This window comes from Chinchilla lanigera, unplaced genomic scaffold (assembly GCF_000276665.1).
Source record: "Chinchilla lanigera isolate Chin_1 unplaced genomic scaffold, ChiLan1.0 scaffold00015, whole genome shotgun sequence".
In the NCBI taxonomy this organism is placed as follows: domain Eukaryota; kingdom Metazoa; phylum Chordata; class Mammalia; order Rodentia; family Chinchillidae; genus Chinchilla; species Chinchilla lanigera.
This window is the reverse complement of record NW_004955416.1, coordinates 25,550,071-25,573,146: the sequence shown is the minus strand read 5'-3', so window position 1 is coordinate 25,573,146 and position 23,076 is coordinate 25,550,071. Positions and strand designations below refer to the sequence as shown.

At 39.8% G+C, this 23,076-nt stretch overlaps 1 long non-coding RNA gene across 3 annotated transcripts in view; it reads left to right on the top strand.

The window, feature by feature from the left end:
• The first annotated feature begins 382 nt into the window (after positions 1-382).
• The window catches only part of LOC102027181, a 52,032-nt gene continuing 29,338 nt past the window's right edge, over positions 383-23,076 (top strand). For 2 of the 3 annotated variants that reach the window (XR_260422.2, XR_001233375.1), the window contains exons 1-2: positions 383-700; positions 11,842-11,942. This is a non-coding gene — a long non-coding RNA (uncharacterized LOC102027181). Of the gene's footprint in view, positions 701-11,841; positions 11,943-21,023; positions 21,057-23,076 lie in introns of those variants that run through there. The other variant, XR_001233376.1, reaches the window with a different exon arrangement.

The window sequence follows — 23,076 nt, the reverse complement described above, 5'->3', positions numbered from 1 at the left end:
GCGGCGGCGGCGGTGCGGTGCGGCATGGAGCGCCGGCGCGCCGCGTAACCTGTCCCTTTAACAAACCTCACTGGGGCTGGAAAGGGGCCGGGACAGCCCACCCCGGGCGCGCGCCCATAAGTCAGCTGGGAAACCTGCTTCCTGCCGATTGGTTGTCTGTGACCACTGAGTCATTTCATTGGCGCCCCCCTACACACACACTCGCGCTGGCGTAAGAAGGCAGTGCGTGATCAAGGGGTGCTGACCAATCCGGAGACGCAACAGTGCACGTGCACAGGCCTTTTATTGGCTGGAGCAAGGCACCGTCCCGGGGCACAGGCCAATAGTGAGGCGGTGCGCCCACGTGGACAGACAGTGGGAAACAATATCTGTCAGGGAGGGGGTGGAACTGGGTAGCTCTCCTGGCTGGCGGTTCCCAGGGTTACAACCGGGGGCGGGGATTCCCAGCTGCCTGAAGACGTTTTGCTGGAGTCGCGGGGTTCTAGGTGGAACTCGGAGTTGTCGCTGCAAGTGGTCGGTATTTAAGACAACATCTGCAACACTGGAGAGGAAGTAGATGCCCTGGAAAATAGAACTCAGCAGTGTATCCCTGTGAAACTTGAGGGCTGGCTGCTTTGGAACATTCATGGGTATTTTGGAATCTACCGACCTCCAGGTTTCTGTGCCCCGCCTCTCCTGGCTTTCAGAATTCCCATACTAGGTAAGAGCTGAAGACCAGAGTGAAAGCTATCTTTCTAAGGCTGATTACCCTAGACTGCTTCCAGCGTCTCTAAACTGGGAATGGCTGGAACTCTAATTCTTCCTGCTCGAAATGAGGTCATGAATCAGATTGTTTCGAAACAGTATCTGTCACCCACGGTGGCTGCAAAAGACAGGATTGCATTATTTTTACGACTGAATAATACTTCATTTAATCATTCAGCATCGTATACATGTATGGAATTATTGTACTGTACCCAATAGAGATGTACACATATCATGTCGCAAAAAAGACACACACGAAACATCATCTGCCACTCAAGTTTCTGCCCCACCCAAGCCAGTTTCCTGACCTCGGTATCACAGTCACTGACGGTTTCCAGGTTCTTTGATGACGTGCTCTCCACATCCACAGCTCTTCTTCCCTGTGCTACGTTTCAGATTTTTCCTGAACCTTTCATTTCTTCACACTTACACATTTCATCTAACATAGGTGTCACTAATCTGGCTATGATTTTCTAATATCTTCCACTTGTCCAAATTCCAAGTTTCTGATCTGTTACTATGGATTGATTAGTCACAAATTGAAATTTTAAAATTTTCCAAATGTAGAGTTATTTTAAAGATCCCCAGAGAAATGTTACTTTGCTTGGAGTGTAGATTATTCATGCGGAATTTTAATAAGGTTTTTGGTGTTCAGCGTCTCCTTAGGGCATCTTAGAATGAGAAGGACCGCAGCTCTAGCTGTATATGAAATCATACTCAATTTTCTGATCCTGTTGTTCAGAGGAGCCTCCAGTATGCCCTTCTTTGGTCTGCTCTCTCTCATAACAGCCTGATCTTATGTGTTTATGGACAGTGTATGTGTTTTCTTGCATCTAGGTCATTCCCCTGGGAAACACAAATCTTGTTATTATTTTATTTGTTTGCCTCCAGTATCCAACGTACACTTTAGCACACACTGAGAACTCAGTAAATGTGTGTTAACTCTGAATGAAGAATTGCTAGCCACGTAGTATTATTCGTTCTGTGATAAATGAGCAGTACTATGGTTATTTTCTTTTAATTTTTAAAATTTTCTTGTGTCTTTTTGAGACAGGGTCTCGCTTTGCAGTTCAGGCTGGCCTTCAGCGCACTTTGTAGTCCAACCTGTTTTCGAACTCGCAATGATCCTCCTGCCTCTGCCTCCCGAGTACTGGGATTACAGGCGTGTGCCACCACGCCCGGCAGTACTATGGTTCTTAATACAGTTTCATTGTCTCCAGGAAGATGTTCTTCAGCCCACACCCCTCAAAATTAAGTGGCTGGGAAAGGGGGAAAAGGACAATGGTCCTAGAAGAATAATGAAAGGATAGAATTGCAGATAGGACATTCTGAGCTGAGAAAGACTAGGTTCTTTTTGTTCATTTGTTGGTTAACACTTTTGTCTACAGGCAGCAGAATCTGTGACTGTAATTTACACAGTATATTTCTTGTTTACTGTACAAGGAGTTCAGTAGTAAGCAAACCTAGGGCTGGTTCATCAGACTTGAAATTATCCTCTCTGTAGTACTAGATCCTTCCTGGTAGCAATGATGACCACAACTCTAAATATGTCTTCCTCAGAAGTTCAAAACAGAAAGCAAAGACATATCTGCAGGCAAAAGAAAAAAATCTCTCTTCTGAGAAATAAAATATATTTCCCTGATGTTCTCAAAATATTTCTTTCATGTTACTGGACAAATCTGAATCATACACGCACTAGTAGGTCATGTACGCACCAACTAGATCATATCATGGGAGTGATTTCTTCTCTGGGGCTTGATCAGAATCAGAGCTCTGGTAACAAGGAAGTGGAGCAGATGACTTTTGAGTAGGCACCACGTAGAGCAACTGGAGTGGCTTTAGCAGGTCTGGCCAGGGTTGCTTCAGAGCAGAGATGCCTCACCCAGACATTAAAATGTAGAGTTAAACAACCAAGGGGCTGGGGATTTAGCTCAGTGGCACAGCGCCTGCCTGGCAAGCGCAAGGTCATGAGTTCGATTTCCGGTAAAGGAAAAAAACCAAAAAAAGAAAAAAAAAAAAAACCAACCAAAAATTATTTTACAACCAGAGAGAAAACAATCTACATGGTGACTCACCACCCTCAGATAAATTTCCACATGTATGTGCATATATTTTAATATTTGAAATGAGCTAACATTCGTATAGCAGCAGAGAAGAGTTATTAACATAAATCCAACCTGATGATGTCTGTCTTTGAACTGTTATGCTTCATCATTTACATACAGTGTAGTTTTTGATAAGGTTGGCGCTGTGATCTGAATGCTTGTATCCCCCTAGAATTCGTATATTGAAGTAGTAACATCCAAGGCAATAGTATTAGGAAGTGAGGACTTTGTGGATGATTAGCTCGTAAGGGCAAAACCATTATGAATGGCATCAATACCCTTATAAAAGAAGCCCAGTAGGGACCTCTTGCTCCTTCCATTATGTGAGGACACGGTACCGTCTATAAATTGAGCCCTCACTAGACACCAAATCTTCTAGTGCCTAGAGCCTGAGCTTCCCTGCTTCTACAGTTTTGAGACGTAAAGACTGTAAAAAGCCACTTTGTTTAAGGCATTCTGTTACAGCAGCCCAAGTGGACTTACACAATGGCGTTTTTTATTGGCTTTGATTACACTTTATGTGTATTTCTCTGATCTCCCTTTCTTGACTTCATTTTGATTATTTGTCCATCTTTCACCAATCTAGTTAGATTTATTTATTTTTATCATATTTATATATTATAAATATTCATTTACATATTTTTAGTGGTTGGTTGAATTATTATCCACACTAATCTTACATCATAATTATCATGTTTGTTATGTTTGCAAATATTCAATGCTCCACCAGAAAATATTTATATGTTTGCTTTCAATAGTTATATGTATTTGAAAGAACTCAAGAGAAACACAATCCACCATCATTATCAGGATATTTATGATTTCTATGCTATTTATTCCTGAAGTTCAAGTTTCCCTCAGGGTAATATTTCAACTTGGAGAATTTCCTTTATCATTTGTCTTAGATAAAATCTGCTGGTAAAATTTAATTCACTGTTTTCCATTATCTGAGAATGTTTTTATTTTGCCATTATCTCTGATGGTTATTTTTACTGGATATGGAACTCTAGGTTAGCAGTTATTTCACCCCTTTATGGATTTTATCACATTGTCTTCTGAGAACCTTGATATCTGCTAAGAATTCAGCAATCCTTCAAATTATTGTTCCCTTATATATAATGTCTTTTTCTATCTGCTGTCAGGACTTTTTTCAGCTTTAGTTATCAGCATCTTGATTATCAGGGTTTGGTTCTCTTTGAATTTGTGCTTTGTGAGTTTTTCTTCAGTTCTTACACATGGAAAATTATGTCTTTTACCAAACTTGTGTTTTCTGCATGTTTACCTTCAGTATTTTTTTCTGTACCATATCCTTTCTGCTTCCTTTTTGGAGCTTCAATGTCAGAAGTTTAGATCTTTTCCTAATTTTCACATAGGTCCCTGAGATTGATTTTTTTCCAACACATTCTATCTCTTTTGTATAAACTGGGCAAATTCTCCTGATCCATATTCAAGTTCACAAACTGTTTTCTGCCTCTTTCATAGTAGAATTTTATTGCAGATACCTTATTTTTCAGTTTTAAAGTAATCACTTTTACGTTGATTTTCTTTGCTAAAATATTTTTCTTTCCTTTCATTTCAAAACTGCCTATGTCTTAGTGAGCACAATCATAAGAGCTCTTTTAAGGCCTTTGAAAGAATCTCAATATCTCAGTTATGTTGAGGTTGACAGCTGATTGTCTTTTCCCTGGAGAATTACTCACATACACTATTTTTTAAATGTTGAATAATTTTAGATCACATCCTGGACATTTTGAGTGTTATGAGATGTTTTCCCATTGAAACCTTCTGGAGAATGCCAGCTCTTTTCTCTCCACAGGCACTGAACTTGGCATATTCAGACTGCAGGTTTTGTCTCTCTGTGGTTGGGTTGAATGTCAGTCAAATTCTCAATGCCTTTGTTCTCCTGATGCCCATCTGTCCCACACATGTGCAGCTCAGCAGGAGTCTGTGGCTTGTGTCAGTCCATACCCAGAATTAAGGGAGCCCCTTTTTCATTTCTTCACTCTACATTATTTCCTCCACTCCCTGTGGCTTCCAGGAACCCTTCTAATTAATCCTCTGGATAGACATTTGGTGTGTCTATAGTGTTTTAGGCATATATACAACTGAGTGATTTTGTGTCATCTGGTAGAGCAGGGAAGGAAAACGATAATGGGGATTTCCCCCATTTTCTAAAGCTTTCAATGATACAAAGAGCCCGCTGCAGCACACCTTCTATGGATTTGCCCCCACTACTCTAGATCTTAGGGTCTTCTCATGTTCATTAGCCAGAAAGACAAGTTTTCTCTTTGGCTTTAGGTGCTACCATTACCACTGAAAAATAGCTCCGGAACTGGAGCCACCCATGGAGCATAAGTAAATAAATGCAAAAAGGGAGAGAGAGAGAGGGAGAGAGAGAGACAGAGACAGAGATAGACACAGAGATGCAGAAAGAGACAGAGAGAGAGAGAGAGAAAGTGAGAGAGAAAGAGAGAGAGAAAAAGAGAGAGAGAGAGAGAGAAATCTCCATTTGAGAAAAATTTTAAATAGGGAGATTCTTCTTTCACTCAGTTTATGTGAAAGACTTAGTGACTTCCTTTCAACCCACTGACCAGTAATGAAGCTTCAGGCGATGAAAGTTACCATCAGTGAGATGTTTGGTCACCAGCTTTTGACTCTGATGTAAAGCGATGAAAAGGGCACTTGACCTCCTTAGTATTTTTCCCTGAAACCCATCCCTCCAGTGGAAATATATGGAAGCCCTCTGGCAAACTTAACATAAAGGACATTTTGCAAAATATACAAGAAGCACTTCTTGGGCTGGGGATTTAGCTCAGTGGCACAGCGCCTGCCTGGCAAGCGCAAGGTCATGAGTTCGATTCCTGATACTGGAGGAAAAGCAAAACAAAACAAAACAACAAAAAAGAAGCACTTCTCATGACTAAGGCCATGAAAACCCTTAGTCTGGGAAACTATCACAGACCAGAGGCATCTAAGGAGACATAGTGATTAAATATGACATTTTGAGTCATGGAATAGAGAAAGAACATTGAATGAAAGAAATCCCAGCTTATCCAAATGAGATCTAGAGTTTAGTGAATAATAATGTACCAACAAGGGGCTTTAGTTTCCTCAAGTGGACCTGGGAGTATAAGATGTTAGCAGTGGAGGACATTGGATGTAGAGCATATAGGATCACTCATACTATCTTTGCAACTTTTCTGTGACATGAAATTATTCTCAAGTAAAATTTTATTAACACACACCGAATTCTTTAAAACTCTCACAGATACTCATTTTCCTCACTACGTGACTAAAAGGTAGCTTTCTCCTTGAGTTTTTGACTCTTGTGGCCTTGGGTAGTTTCATACTTAGCTCAAGGCCAGGAGATAAAAGAAAAGTCTCCATGGAACTCACTCTCAGTAGAATTGCCCTTCAATTTTTTTTTTAACCTCCCTCCACAAATCACCTGTGATTAATAATGTATAATAATAATAATAATAATTGCCAGTGCTCAGATAGTTGCTTTTATTATTATTATTTTTAGAGATTTTGATGTGACCTCTCATTGCCCACTGCCCCAAATCCTAATTTATCTTTCCTAATACTTCAGATCTCAAAATAGTAATGAAATTGCTGCTACATACCTAAAACTCACTCATTATATTTTTATATTATGCACACACTCATCTTGTTAATTTGTGTGTGTTTGTGCATCCCTAGATCTTAATTGAGAGACTGCACCTATATGCTTGCTGATGTTTAAAATTCATTTATGGACCTAATTCCTGTGTCATGATTTTACAATTGGAAATAACGGTCACAAAAATAATAGCTCTAGAATGAAAGAGCAGAACTAACCTTTATCAAACACATGCTGCAGCCAGTCCAGACGTTTAGTCTCAGTCCAACTCACAAGAAGCCTGTGAAAGGGCATCTTGAGATAGAGAAGTCCAAGGTTACAGACGAAGAGTCTAAGATATAGAAAGCTGGACTGCATGCTTTGCTTCATGTTCCACACCCAAAAAGGAGGGGCGCAAGATGACACCAAAGTTTCATATTCTCTTCTTTTTCTGCACTACCTTCAAGGTTGAAGGGGAGAGAATAAGAAAAGGAAGACCAAAAGAAGGAGAAGGTAAAGAAAATGAATTTATTTTAATTCCTGGAAAAAATAACCATTTTCCCTATAATTTCCATATATATGCATTTTTGACACTGACGTGCTGTAGTATGGGTTAGTAACTAATGAATGGAAGTAGTAGTGTGTGAGAATATCCACAAGCCTAAATTTACTCTCATTTTCTTTCAAAAGTGATTGTGGCAACTGAGGAGGAAATAACTTAAATGTGCTTTTTTAATTTTTTGGCTTAGAAGCAAGTTGGAAGGAAGAAACACAGCAAAAAAAAGCATTTAGGTTTGAGGAAATGAGACAAGCAATGAACTCTCCCCCCGCAAAATCTCCAAACACTAGATAATTTTTGTTTGATTTTCCATTCCAATGGTGAGACAGGCAATAATATAAGGGCACTGTATTCTTTTGCTAGAAACATTCTGAGTAGTACAAAAGCTCCTGCCTTCTTCTTTCACAGTTTACACGTAAATAATGTAATTTACTACAACTTCAACAGAATGGATAGAGAGAGGAAAGAGTTTTTATGAATGAACTAATAGATTATGTTGCCATTACTAAGCTGAGCAAGCAAATGTGAAGTCAAGACAGGTAAGGTGGGGCTGGGGATTTAGCTCAGTGGCAAAAGCGCCTGCCTGGCAAGCACAAGGTCGTGAGTTCGGTTCCCGGTACCAGAGAAAAACCCAACCCCCCCTCCCCAAAAAAAAAGACAGGTAAGGTAAGAGACAATTAAGGGTTTTAAATAAATGTAATTAGATCTATACTGAATATAAAATCAATGAGAAAATTTCATGTGTGACCAAACATTTGTTCTCAATGATTATCTTTTAATATCCCTTTTCCCTGGTGAGGGTCTACTTCACTTGAAATTTTCAGGTGATAACTGACTCTATTATTGATTTCACAAAACCTTCCTTCAAGGATTTGGTATCACAAAAACTTCTAATGAATTAAAGTGTAAAATTAGCAAAACAATGATGAAGATTATAACAGCTTTAAAAAGTCATTTTATGAAAGGCAGTCCAGAGACTTAAAACCTTGGGAGCCAATAAGCAGACTCATAGCAAAGACCAGATGAACATGTGATTTGGACCCATTCCAACCATCCTGCCACCAGCACCTTTGCCTCTGTTCTGAAGTAACATACATTGTTTTCAGCTTACTGCATGCATTTACAGATGTGTGCATTTAGGAACTTATAGCTATATATTTTTGTGTGTTATATAGTATATCTTACACTGTTTTATATTTTTGTCTTTACACACATTGAATACTATGTTCATGTGTTCTGCACCTTATCTTCATTTCAAATTACGTAGGGCTTTCTATCAATATATAAAAATGAGCCTCATAGTTTTGAAGAGTAACATAGAAGGTTGGGGATATAGCTCAGCAGCACAGTGCCTGCCTGGCAAGTGTGAGGTCCTGAGTTCGAGTCCCAGTACCAAAACAAAAGAGTAACATAGAATTCTACTCTGTGACCACACTGTTATTTATAAAATCATAGCTTCACTGATATGTATTTAGATTTAAAGTTGAGTTGAGTCTACTACTACTACTGCTGGTAATAGTAATGGTAAATATTAAACATCCTTATGTAAGCCTGTTTGCATATATTTATAATTATTTCCTCTAGGCTGGGAACCTGAGCATAATTGCGGGGTTAGAGGATATATCATTTTTACTATAGATAGATACTGTTAAATAGCCCTCTGAAACGATTATAGCCTCACGAAAAATACATGAAATCATTTTTAAGTTTTTCATCATAGGATATAATGAGGCTGAAATTTTTGCCAACCAAAGGGACAAAAAATGGCCTAAATTGACCTTTCTGTAATTATGAGGAAATATTAGTGAAGCTGAGCATATTTTCACGTGATATGGGCTGGGGATATATATGGGCTGGGACTATAGTTCAGCGGCATAAGCACCTGCCTGGAAAGTGCAAGGTCCTGAGTTCAATTCCCAGTATCAAAAAAAAAAAAAAAATCCATGTGATATGTATCTTTGGGAAATGGCAACACATATTTCTGTCTCTATTATTTTCCTTGTAATCATTGATTTTTAGATATTTTTAGTGTATTCTGGATATTGAAACAGTGTTACATATTGCAAATATATTCTCCCATCTTTTACATTTTTTTTACAGATACTCTTCATTTAATTGAATTAAATGTATATTCATTTAATATTGGCATATTTACCAATCATTTATATTATGCCAACATTTTAAAAAATGACCTAAGATCATAAAAGCCTTTGTCTGTACTTTCTTCTAATATGTTTGTATCTTTTAGTCTTAAGATCTTTAATTGTCTGAGTATCTTGTGAAGAAAAATTTATTTATTTTCTCCCAGAAGGTAGCTAATTCCCCCAACATCATTTAGTGAATAATCTTCTTATATTTACTGAGCAAAATATTGTTTTATTATAGAATGAGTTGACATAGGTCCGTCATATCTTTTTTGAATTAGTTTCTCTTCTACTGATCTGTACTCCTGCACTGCACCACATTTTTGTTTATTATAGCTTTTCCTATAGTATGCTTTCATAATTTCTAAGGCAGGCATCACTATGCTTTCACAAACATGCAGTTTTGGCTATTTTTATATGCTTTATCACCCACAAGAAGTTCAGAGCTAATTTGTCATGTTTTCACTTAGAAACTTGGCTATTTGATTAAAAGTGGGAAAATTTTGCACTTATCCATTAAATTATGGAGAAAGAATATTTTTAAATGTTGATTTTTTTCTATCCAGGAACTTTTAAATTCTTTAATAAAATTCTTTTTCTAATCATTTCTGCCTATATTTTATCATTTCCCCGTGCTCGTTTGGATTGGGATGATTGTCCTCTTTGGCGTTTTTGTGTCAGTTATTGCTATGTAGAGGAGACGTTTGCCTTTTGTGTAGAGATCCTGTATCCTTAGCCCATCTTTCAGAACACTGGATTTGGACACAAAACTTCTTAAGGTTTTCCTCATGGGACAAGTAAATCACAGGAACATAGGAAAAATTAGGCATCAAGCTATTAAAAGATACTTTAGTTCATTTCTTCTAATTTGGACCTTCTCGTGTCCATGGGACCACAAGGGCTTATCAGGGGAACAGTATCAGGCCAGACAGCTGGCCATGTCACTGCTGGGGTGGTGGCATGACTGGCCCCTGTGGAGAGGGGTGTGTGGCATGGAATTCAGAAAGATATGAAGAGAAAGTCTTCACAGATGAAAGGCGCAGGAGCAGTGCAAACAAAGGAGGCATTATTTCCTAGGCTTGAACCTTACTTGTAGCACTTTCTGTGTAAAACTGAAGGCCCAGCTTATTAGACTTCAGATGTTAATACCTTCTTTGTTTGTGTCCCTGTGTATTAAATGGAATATTGCATAAAAAATGCCTAGTATACAGCAGGTGCTCAGCAAATGGAGGCCTTTGCTGTTATTGGTAAGATGATGGTGGAGATGGACTTTTAGTCTTATAGGCCTGGTTTGGGGTCCTGGCTGTGCCCCTTCTTGCGGCATGATGTATGATGAGCTACTTTTGAAGCTTCAATTTCCTCAAATTGGGCTGCACGTAAAGATGTAAGTGAGAACATGTAACTCGGAGCTACAAGGGCTACGATACTTCCTGTAATGTTGGCTGCTAATCGTGCCAGTCTTGGCAGTCTTCCGGTAAGAGATAGGTTCTAATTGGGAAATAGAGAAGAACTGTGTCTTATTACCTTAGAGTAAAGCTGCAGTTTGTAATGACATTATTTAAAGGAGACTTTGCATATCATTTGTGGACTATGAATAATTTCAGGATTTTGAGTTAATGAATTTTGTGTTTTAAAGGTATTCTCAGATTGTTTTCCATAAAGCTCTCTCATAAGGATCCCAGGTAGTCATCCAAGGCATTCATTCAAAACCAAGTATCTAACTTCTGTCGTGACACTGAGTAGCACAAAGTACTACTTTACTAAGATGTAATGGGACTGACTTCCACCTGTGGTTTCTTGCCTCAAGCCTCAAGCAAAGATAACATGGAAAAACAAGGGAGAAACAAAGACATAGCAGTTGTATTGAGCCACTCTGCTCTTTAGAGTGGGATAAAACTAACCTTTTTCATTTATTCATTGAATTTAAGCCTAAGAGAGTTGCACTTAAGTTCTTTTGCATAGGGTGAATGAACTGATTATCATAATTTTGAGCCTGAACCAGTTCTTTCAAATTAGAGGGGCAAAAGGACTAACTGTGGTGTAAAAGCTGACGTCTTTATGAAAGAAACTTCTTGCTAAGATATTTCTTTCAAAACATATCCAGATTCAAATCAGTGGTTGATTTAAATGTTCATGAAGAAAAGCCAGATGCTAACCCTTCACCGCAGTATGCCAAGCATTCATGCTATCCTTGGGGAAAGAACAAAACAAAATAAAAACAAAAACAAAGCAAAAAACAGAAGTCCTTACACATGATTAACTGCTAAGTCAAGTGTTAAGACTGCCTATTCAACAATCATCAAATCTGCTGCCAACATCCATGAGTTTTAAATTTATTACTCAATGATTTTCAAAGAAGTAACTTAAATGATTAGAAGAAGTCCAAGGGTTAAATGGGAAAGTCCCTCTTCTCTTACAATGCATGTGGAAATGATGCGCCCATAAGGATCAGAGGAAGAGTTATAAATGCGCACCTTTGTGACACTGATCCCCAATTTAACACCACATGATTCCCCTGGAATTTCTCCCCACAAGTGCTGAAAGGTAGGCACTGTGAGAGAGGTCACCGGTCTTTCCCCACCCTGCTTCTGAAAGACTTTCGACCATCGTAAAAAGAAGACAGAGGCAGAGTTTACAGTTTCTCAACAAATGTTGATTAAACTTGGGTTGTTTGTCATAATTTTCCAGGTTTGGTGATTGGGACAGGATTGCACCTAGTGAAAAACGTGTACAGAAGATCTGCTTCATCCCCATTCTGAAGGCTTCGCGTGATCAGCTTCTCAGAGGAGGTGCTAAGCGGGATCCGGTAGTGGGAGGCAGGGTCATAATTCTAACTTCATTCAGATCTGTCTTAGGGCAAAGAACCCATAGCAGTCACTTTCAAGTTAGACTGCACTGAGAATTTCCAGGAGAGTTTTCAGGATAGAAATGTGCTGGCTGTCCAGGTAATTCCAGTGTACACCCATGGTGAGGGCCCTAGCTCCAGACACTCATCAGAAAGATTAGTTTTCATTGTTCTCAAGCCATGGAATACAGTCTAACAAGCCTTATTTAGGTAGAAACAGTGGTAAGATCAGGGTTTAAATTGATAGCTTCAAAGAAGAAATAAAAGTGCAGGAAAAGTCCCAGGTATGAGTTCTTAAGCTGTGATCCATATATTTTATAGGGATTCTGTAACTCTGGAAATGTATGACAGGTTTTGAGACTATGTGGGTGTCTACATTGGGAGGGGGTAAGATAAAAGAGTGAACAGGTTCATCCGTTTCAGAAGATAATCAAAGGAAGCCACAGACAGCAAATCTTTTAGGAACATCAACTGAACATCCAATGTGCTGCAGTTCACTCCCACACAAAGGCACACATGTAGTTTTTTCAAGAGAAATTCTGCAGATGCTGAATACTTCCCCAAACCTTCACCTTTTCCCCCCTTACTCCTGAACTCTGTCACTGCACTGGCCCCAGTCTCTGGTTTCCAGGGGAGTAGAGCAGCTCCCACCTCCATTCTGATCTAGAGAAAGACACCTTCCCTTGGGTACCTTAGCACAGCTAGGTGAACTTGATCTTCTCCAGACCACACACAGTGATGCACAAGTAATGATGGAAATGAGCAATCAATGTCGAAACAGGTCATGAGAGTCACGAGTCAAATGGGGAATTTTGTTCGCTTGTACTCCAGGTTTCTGTTTCACTTTCTGGATAGCTTAACAACTTCCCTTAAAGCCGTCTATCTCCCCTGGCTGGGATAGTCCTAGCTCTGGTGACGTGGGGACCAAAAGAATCTCACAGGTCCCTAAGGGACTCTCTTGATACTTCTTCAGTGTCTTCTTACCTCTCAATATCCATGCACTGTAAACCTGGACTGATGAGGGAACAGGTTTGGATTTACACATTAAATCCTACCAAGGGATAAAGGCATCCTAACAGAACTTTTTCTTTTTATTAGTACATGTTTGTAGTGTGCAATGTTTACATCTATCACAGGGAGTAGAGTACATGTAATTAGCGTATCGTAATTCCTTTTCGTTCCCCTTCCCCTCCCTCCATCTCTGGATCCGTGTCTCATTTGCAAAAGATCTGTCCTCCTCTAACAAAATTTCTGACATTGAAGTGTGTAAAATGGGCAGCTTGTTAAAGTGCAGATTCTGATACCCTCTAGGACCACTGTGAGTGGAGAGGGCTAGGGAGGGCCACCTGCTGAGGCTGGTGGCCAGCAACAGTACCGGACCTTTCAGCTGTGTCTGCCATGGCGTTTGGAAAGGGACAGTGCAGCCCTGATGCATGGACTTAACATATCAGACAATGGCTCGTGTTTCAGGTTATCTGTCCTGTTTCTATCTGGAGCACTAGGAGCTTGTGCCAGATGTAACATCATTGCAACCCTTTAGCTTATACAGGGAGGTGGTGTTATCTTTATAAGAACTAGTTCGTCTCACTCACTGCCTTCAGCCAGTCTTAGCCACATGGGGCAAACTTGCTCCCTTCTGCTGATGGAGTTCGACTGATCTCCAAGCTAGCTCCGTGTAAACAAAGCTCTGGATGTCTGGTGGACATGAGTCTGTGACCTTCTGGCTATTTCACTTCTTTTCCAGTCCAGTTTCCATGCTCTGCTGATACGAGAGCCCAGCCTTGAAACATAGATGGGTTCTTTCCTCTCTTCTTCTGAGTTCTGACTCTGCTCCTGCTAGCCCTGGCCTAACCCATATGGACTGAGGGGAGGTGATGCTGACAATGGCTGGTATTGACCTCTGACCCAAGTAGCTTCCACTTGCTTCCTAGAATGCTGCCTTTGAGAGCTGATCAGTCTTACATAGCCCAGCTTTAGCCCTGTGACCATGCCTTGGTGAGTCATGTGTCCATGAGTCTTGCAGTTCCAGGCCTGGAAGTGGTGGATGTACTAAATTATTACTAAGAGTAGCATCGTTACTATTAATAAACTCAGTGATGAAAGCAGTAATAACCAGCATTTACTGAGGGATTCCAATGTTCCAAACTCTGGTTACGTGGCTTGCATATATTGTTATATTCATTCTCAGAAGAATGTTCTGAGTTTCCATGTTTTGGGGGCACAGTTTTTCCAATGGAGAAAATGGGGCCCAGGAAAGTTTAAGATACTTGCCTGCCATCACTCAGATAGTAAAAAGTGGGGCTTAGAATGAAACGCATAGTTTTTGGGTGAAATGTCTGCCTATAACCGCCATGATACAGTGCCTCTGCTGCCAGGTGCCCAAGTTAGTCTGTGACTGACAACTGCTTGAACCCTAATTGAAAACACCATTAATGATGTTCTTTTAATAGTTGCTGAATATCAGTTGTGTATTTCTTGTTTGTATTTTTCTGTATTGGTAATTGGACTCACAGTGTGGTAAGTACTGAGCATGTTCTCTATGAAAGTTCACTAAGTATATTTGGGAAACATGACTATTGCATTTGTATTCTCAGGTGTGTATAATAAAAATTCTCAAAAGTTCGTGCACATTATTTTTGTTGCTGACAGTTTAAATCCCAAGAAGGGAGTTGATACCCTCTGTCATGCCTGATTGGTGTTGTGGATTAGTGAGGAAACATGACCAGCAGAAAACAGAATTCATTCCGTATTTCATGCCTGGAGTGATTATAAAACTTTAGTGCACTAGATGAGCCAATAGAACTGTGGTGTGAAGCTGCCATATATCAGTGCAAAGCAGGAGGCAGGAGGCAGTTGCCTTCCTAGCCTAATACGGATATTTGGTGCAATTGCCCAAATCCTTGGCCTGTCTTGGCATACAGCAGTCATGGTATATTGCAATGCTGCCACATGGAAATGCTTCTAGACAATGCAGCTTTTGCAGAAAATAACAATTTGGGCTATCTCATGAATTGCAATTACTTTGCATTTACATTGCATTTATCCTCAAAATTGTGTAAATAGTTTTAAAAAGATCTCCCAGTGCTTCCTTTGTCTGTAGCATTTTCTAATTCCTACTTCTAACAAGATGCGTTGGTGCTGAAAAGGAGCACTTTCTAGGCAAACCAGGCCAGCACTTGCTCAGGGTACTGGGGCCTCAGGCACCGTGATAGCGGCTAGAACCCAGGCTTCTTTGATTGTGAACAAGAAAAACTGAGCCTAACTAACTTGATTAGAAAAGAAAGGCATTTATTAGAAAACATATGGTAGTTTACAGAAAGGAAAAGCTAAAGAACCATACAGAACAAGCAATGGGAAAACTCCAGAAATCTAGGCGTCAAGAACAAATGTTCTACCTTTTCAAATGCTCATGATCAGGATGGAAGCATTCATTTAGGCTTAGTGGCACTCCAACCAAGACTTCTAGGGTAAAGAGTATTTGTCCTAGCTTGGAGGGAGATCTTGACCTTGGGATGAAAGACAAGAAAGTCTAGATATTCCTTTCCCTTTACCCATTCCCCTTTGGCATGTAGCAGTGTAGCTTTTCTCATCAAAAAGATGTTTGTTTCCCTCTCCTTGACCCTGGGCTGGCTTGGTGACTCCCATTAGCCAGTAGTAAAGGTGACATGTGTGTCTGAGTGTAGACCTCAGGGAACCCCATAAACTTATTATCTCTTTCTTGGACTCATGCTGTGGTGTTTAACTTCCTGTGTTCACTTGGCTGAGCTAAGGGCTACCCAGATAGCTGATAAACATTAATGATTGATATGTGTGTCTCTGAGGGTGTTTTGGAAGAAATAAGCATGTAAATTGGCAGATACAGGAGACCCGCCCTCAACCTGGGGGAGTGTGCTTCATGGAGTCCACTGGGAGCTCCAACGGAAAAAAAGGAAGGAGGAATTAATTCACTCTCTTGTTTTAGACCAAGGCATCCATCTTTTCCTGCTTTTTTGGACACTAGCACTCCTGGTTCCTAACCCTTTGGATCTGAGGACTTATACTGCCCCCTCCCTGTACCCTGTTTGTCAGGCCATTTGCCTTGGACTGAGAATCATTGGTTCCAGTGTGTCTCAGGTATTGGAGATCAAACTAAATTACACCGCCAGTTTTCCTGGTTCTCCAGTTTTCAGACAGTAGACCGTGGGAGTTCTTGGCCTCCATAATTTCATGAGCTAATTTTCATTATTCATTCATTTTCTCTTTCCTGCTCTCACCCTCTGTCCCTCTCTCCCTCCCTCCTTCCTTCTCTCTCTTTCACTTTCTTTCTCCCCCTGCCTTCTAAACACACAGTCTTAGTCCATTTTGTGCTGCTGTAACTCAGTTTCTGAGACTAGCTAATTTCTAATGAACAGAATTTTATTGACTCATGTTTTGGAGGCAGAGAAGTCTAAGATTAAGAGATTGGCAATGGCCCAGGCCTTCTTGCTATGTCATCCCATGGTAGAAGGAAGAAAGGGTGTAAGGGTAGAGAGAGACCAACTTCTTTTATAATAAGCCCTCTCCTATGATGATGACATCAATTCATTCACTTGCCCTCATAGTTTAATCCTCTTTCATCATACCCCAACTCTTACACTGGAGATTACGTTTCCAACACATCATTTTGGGAAATCACACATACAAACCACAGCACGTACACACCCTGTTGATTGTGTTTTCCTAAGGAACACTGACTAAGGCACTTAAGCCATGGGAACAAGTCTGGACTAGCATGTACCAGGGAGGATCAGTGGTCACATAAATAGTGAAGAGCTATTTCTGCTGAGGTCCTATTTTCCAGTGTATCCATTACCTTATTGTGCAGCAGGTTATTCCCCAAACATGGAAGCTTCAAACAATGATATTTCTTATTTCATAGTCTCTGAAAGATAGGAAACCAGCTGCAGCCAATTCTGGCTTGGAGTCGCTCATGAGTTTCAGGCAAAATGTTGGGCAGAGCCTAATGGTCTGAAGAGTGGGAGGCACTTCCAAGGTAGCTCTCACATGGCTGGCAAGTTGCCAGCTGGCTGGAGGTCCTGATTTTTCCTCCATGAGGGCCTCTCTGCTCTGGTTGCTTCAGTGTCTTCAGGACAGGATGGCCAACTCTTGCAGTGCACGCAGTCAAGGAGAGCAAGCTGAAAGCGGCAATGCCCCAGAAGTCCCATAACTTTAGTCTGCCACATTCTGTTTACTAGAAATGAGTCTCTCCTTTGGCCTGCATTCAGGAGGAGAGGAATTAACCTCTACTTTGTGAAAGGAACAATCTGAAAGAATTTTCAGGAACTTTTAAAAACTACCACGAAGAGCCGTTCTCTAGTCAGCTTTCCAGTTGAATGTAGATGTACAGATGAGCCTTGAGATCAACTTGGCCAGCCCACATCAGCAGAAACTCCCAGTCAACGTGCAAATGCACAGGCCAGATGAATCTTTAAGGAAGGAGCTTGCAGCAGGGTTTGTTATACAGCAATAGTTAATTGATGGCCTACTGAGGCTGCAGCGGTGGAGGGCTGCTTCTCCAGTGAAGAGTCAGGACCTTACAAGGCACAAAGCAAGGTCAATCAGAGTATATGTGTTTAAGGGACCAGTGGATTAGTAAGGAAATGGGATGGACAGTTGTAACTCAGGGAAATAAGGCAGTAGAAAGCATTTTCAAGGTCCCAATTGTTCACAGGTTATACACTCAGCCTATTTTCAGTTACTATAATGAAATGCCCAAAGCAGGCTAACTTTATGAGAGAAGAAATTTATTTAGTTCACAGCTTTGGAGGCAGAAGGCCCAACCAGCATAGTGAAGAATATGATTTAGTCTTCTATGGTGTAGTTCTATGTCACCCTGTGGTAGTTGGTGGTGGTGGGACTGCCTGTGACAGGAAGAGATTACATCACAAAATAGGAAGCCAGAGATTGATTTAGGGACTGGGTTCACTCTTATACTAAGTAGATCATGTGAGAGCCCAGGAATCCCATGAGAACAGCCTTGATCCCTTCCAAGGGTAGATCCCCTAATGTTCTGTAGATCTCTCATTGGTCCCCAGCTCTTAACGATCTCATCTCCTTCCACATCACCACATTGGAAACTAAGCCTCACACACATGACCCTGTGTGAGTCACACGCAGCCATATCCACACCATAGCCTCATGTTTATCTTGAACATCTCTGCAAGGTGAGGTACCATGCATGTGCTCAGTGATGGATCCAGATGAAGAAAGTGGTAGATTCTGGAAGATGTTACATTGGTTTCTTCTAAGAGATGCCAGCTGGGTTGGGTGTTAAAGCTCAGTAGGAATTTCTCTAGCATTCACTCACAATCCATTCAGGGGTCTTTGAATGTACAACTCCTTCAAAGTGTAAAGCATGGCATATAGTAGAAATGAAACTGGAGGTGTCTAATTCAGCATTCCTAGAATATGAGGTCTAAGAAAACTGACAGAAAACCACACTGAGGAAAAAGGCAGGCCACCGGAAGTGCTACATTTGGATTAATCACCCATCTTAGTTTTCCAGGACAGTCTTGATTAATACATAATATCCTGGTGTTGGGCTCCGATCACAGTCACAAAGACTTGGCTTGGTCAAGAAATTACACGATCCATTTAATCTTGTGCCATGATGAAAAGAGGTGCCTCAGATCACTCAACACCTGGATTTTTCACTCGATAGTAAAATAATGAAAAACAAATGGAAATATATTTTTCAGCTGAGAATAAATTAGAAAAATTAGAATCATGGGAATTGATTTCAATGAGAGATGGACAACAGAAGACTTTTAACAGTTTTCTCAACCTATTTTTTACAAGGTTATGCATTAATTTTCCTACTGCTTCCAGTTAGAAATGCAAACAGTTTTTACTATGGGTGGGAAATTCTCTTTTACTTAATGTGCGAATGAAGTTTAAAGGCTTTGCCATTATTTGAAAAATTTGCATGAGTTAACCTGCTTTTTTTTGATCAGAAATGTCATTGTTTTTCTAGAAAATAATAATACTAGTGCTACTACTAATGATTCATATTATATGGAGCTTTGCACTCAAAATTATTGTTCCTTTTTTTTTTTGTCTTTTTGAAACAGGGCCTTGCTATGTAGTTCAGGCTGGCCATGAGCTCACTTTGTAGCCCAAGCTGGTCTCATGAAACGATCCTCCTGCCTCAGCCTCTTGAGTGCTGGAATTACAGGCGTGTACCACCATGCCTGGCATTTTTTTTTTTTTTTTATTTTCCATCGACTCCTCTGAGTTAATTAGCAATCTTTACTACCCCTTGTTATAGTCAGGGTTTACAAGGGGGAAACAATACAAGACACATAATTTATAGAATTATTTCATAGTAGTTACCCAAAGAGTCATACACGAAGAAAGTGCAGGAAATCTGTCCACACACTGAAGATCCAAAGAATCCAGCTGAGGGGTCTGGATCCCACGGTAATGTACTGCAGGAGTCCAGCTGAAGACCTAGAGCCCATAACAGTGCCCCCACTACGAGTCCAACTGGAGGCCTACAGACTATAACAATGTCCCATGCAAGTCTGTTTCATGTATCTGCATTGGGAAGACCCAAAGTTCAGTGGTAGAAGCTAGAAAGTCTGTGCCAGTGAGATGAAGGATCTGTGCTAGCAGGCTGAGGGATCTGCACTGGAGCCAGGAAGCACTGCTCAAAGTAAAGACCAGAGCCATGTTCAGTGACAACAAAGTCCTGAGCTCCTTGGGTGATAACAACCGAGTCTATATCAGGAAAGCCAATGTGACAGTCTTATCCAGCACATTGAACAGTGCACCATCTTCACCTCCAGAGCCAGGAAATGATGCTCAAAGTAAGGACCAGAGCTCCTCCAAAGTGAACCCTAGCCATTCTCAGTGACAACAAGGTCCTGAGCTCCTTTGCCAATGAGAACAGCGGAGCTCATATCAGGAAAGCCAGCATGACAAGCTCCTGTAGGAGTACCAACAGCCTCCAAAAGCCTTCTTCTTCCTCTCCAGTTCTCATTTTTATGCTGCTGTCAACAGTCCTCAGGTGGGCCTCCCACACCCAGTACCACACTGGTTCAGTTCAGCTGGGTGTTACAAGTTGATCGCCAGTTGTCAATCCACCACAACCACCAAGCAATGTATTTGTCTTAGACCATTTTGTTCTAACAATATCTGAGCCTGACTAATTATGGTGAACTGAACTGTACTGGCTCCTGATTCAGAAAACACTACAGCAGCTGTAGAGACCCTGGCATCTGTTCTGGCGAGGGCCTTCACGTGGCAGCAAGCTGAAAGGACAGGAGCAAGGGGGACCCCTCATGGGAGCTGTTTTTATGACAATCAATTCCTGAGCCCTCTGACCGAAACACCTCCCAATATTAGAACTCACCTCCCAGCTCTTGTGTTGGGGAATAAGTTTACAAAGCAGTCTTTCCAGAGCATATATTCAAACCATAGCAGATCTTGGCATATTTTATTTAAATTGTCTATAATTGCATTTATAATCACATTGGATTTAGGCATTTAAATATAAGTGAAAGTTTCAATAAAGTGCAAAATAAGAATGTGAAATTCTTAACTATCCCATAAATATGTGCTTAGTTTTGAAATTTTTTTCTCATGAATCACACCGCACATTTGTATTTGTTTTTCTTCCAGTACCAGGAATCAAACTCCGACCTTGTGCTTGCCAGGGAGGCACTGTGCTGCTGAGCTGAATCCCCAGCCCCACATTTGTACATTTATGAAAAATTTAAAAATTAGCATGACTGTATTATTGTTTAATATTTACTGAGGCAAAATTTGGTTCCATCTTATTTGTCAAAATCTCCTTGTTGTTTTTCATGCATGTTGTTTCCTTTTAAATGATGGCACAATCAGATCCTCACGTTCCAATTTTTAAATTCCTGTTGGGGACAGATGATTTTATTGTAGTACGGGGAGTGTGGCTCAGGAGGGCTCTACCACTGAGCTATATCCCTAGCCCTTATTTATTTGTTTATTTATTTATTTATTTATTTATCCTTTTATCTTTTTGAAACAGGGTTTCATTATGCAGTTCAGGTTGGCCTTGAACTCACTTTGTAGCCCAGGATGGCTTGAAACTCATGATGATCCTCCTGCCTCAGCCTCCTGAGTGCTGGGATTACAGGCATGCACCACCATACCCTACTGAGGACAGATGAGTTTAAGGACAGTGAAATTACTCTGTACAATACTATTGTGGTGAACACATGATATTTCGCATTTGTGAAAACGAAGCCAAACCAAATCAAAACCAAAACCAAAAGAATAACAATGAAAAAAGTCTGTACAACGGAGAGTAAACCCTAATATGTTACAGTCTTTTAAAAGTCTGTAGTGTTATATTACTGTTAGTTCATCAACTGAACAATACCAATGCATTAAAAGTGGGGAAACTGAGGTGAAATAGATATGTGAAAACTGAACTACTCAACTGTTCTATAAACCCCACAATTCTGTAGAAAATGAGGTCTTAGGGGTTGGGGATTTAGCTCAGCAGCACAGCGCCTACCTGGCAAGTGCAAGGTAGTGAGTTCAATTCCCAGGACAAGAAAAAAAAAAAAGAAAAAAAAAAAAAAAAAAAAAGAAAGAAAATGAGGTCCTTTATTTAAAAATCCTTGTGGGGCTTTTGTTGGAAGTTGATCTGCTGAAATTGTGGAGAATTGTCACATTTAAAAGATCAAATCTTTGTAACTTGGAGCATGGGGTTAATTCAGATCTTAATTGATATCCTTCCTTAAGATTTTATTGTTTTCTTCAGTTATTTTTTCAACATTTTGTTTTATTAATTCCTAGGTATTTTATGACTTTGTTGCTATTCTAAATAGCATTTCTTTTCTTTCTACTCCATTATCTCACTATTACTGCTATTTTAGAAAGCTGTATTTTTAGTGAAGTTTAAAATTTAAAATGGTAGGATTAGATGGACAGCTAACAATACTTTGGAATACATCAGAGGAATTTCAAATTTCAGCAACTTATTGAACAGAAAATAAATTGTCTCTGCATGTGATTTGATTATAAATTTATGTTTTCAGTTTTCAAATCAAAGGTGTTAATCTTCCTTCTTTGCTTTAGTCAGATATTTTTAGGGTTATCATTTATCCATAGGTTTCCTACATAGCGGTTTTCAATCATGGTTATTTAAGATCTGTCTTGACATTTATATTGATATGTTTCTTCTGACTTTCAATAAAAAATTAAAGCAGAGAATATAGATAATAACACATAAAGTGTAGTCCAATATAATTTTGTGTTTATTCCATTTGCTGGCTTATTGATTTCCTAAAATACACCATTACTTATCATAGTCTACTGTCAAGTGATAGTATAAATATTCACTTGTAGTTAAAAATCTTATATTAATTAGTATATTTCCTTTTCTTCTCCCCCATCTTTGTGATTTTGTTTTAAAATATTTTATTTTTGCATACATTGTAAATACCACATAACATTTTGATTATTTTGCCTTTAAATTATCAATTTATTCTAAAATATTCCAAACTATGAAAAACATATATTTACCTATGACGTCAGCTTATAATTTTGTGCAGATCAGTGTTTTCATCGAGTATCATTTCCTTCTTACTTGAAAGACTTCATTTAACATATTATACAGTGAGGAACTACAGGCAATAAATTCTTGTAGCTTCTGTAAGCCAGAAAAAGGCCTTATTTTGCTTTAGCTTTTAATAGATATTTTCATTGCATCTATAATTCTAGTTCTTTCTTTCACAACTTAAAGGCATTGCTTTAATGTGGCTCTGCTTGCAGTGTTTCTGAGAAGTGCATTACTATTTTTATATTTGCTCCTCTATATATAACATATTTTTTATTGCTTTTACAAATTTCTCTTTATTTTTGATTTTGATTAGTTAATTTATTTGAGAACCCGGAATTGAGCCTCAGTCTCCTGCAAAGTGTTACAGCATGTGGTGGAAAGAAAGAAAGAGAGAGAAAGAGAGAAAGAGAGAGAGAGAGAGAGAGAGAGAGAGAGAGAGAGAGAGAGAGAGAGAGAGAGAGAGGAGAAAGAGAGAAAGAGAGAAAGAGAGAAAGAGAGAAAGAGAGAAAGA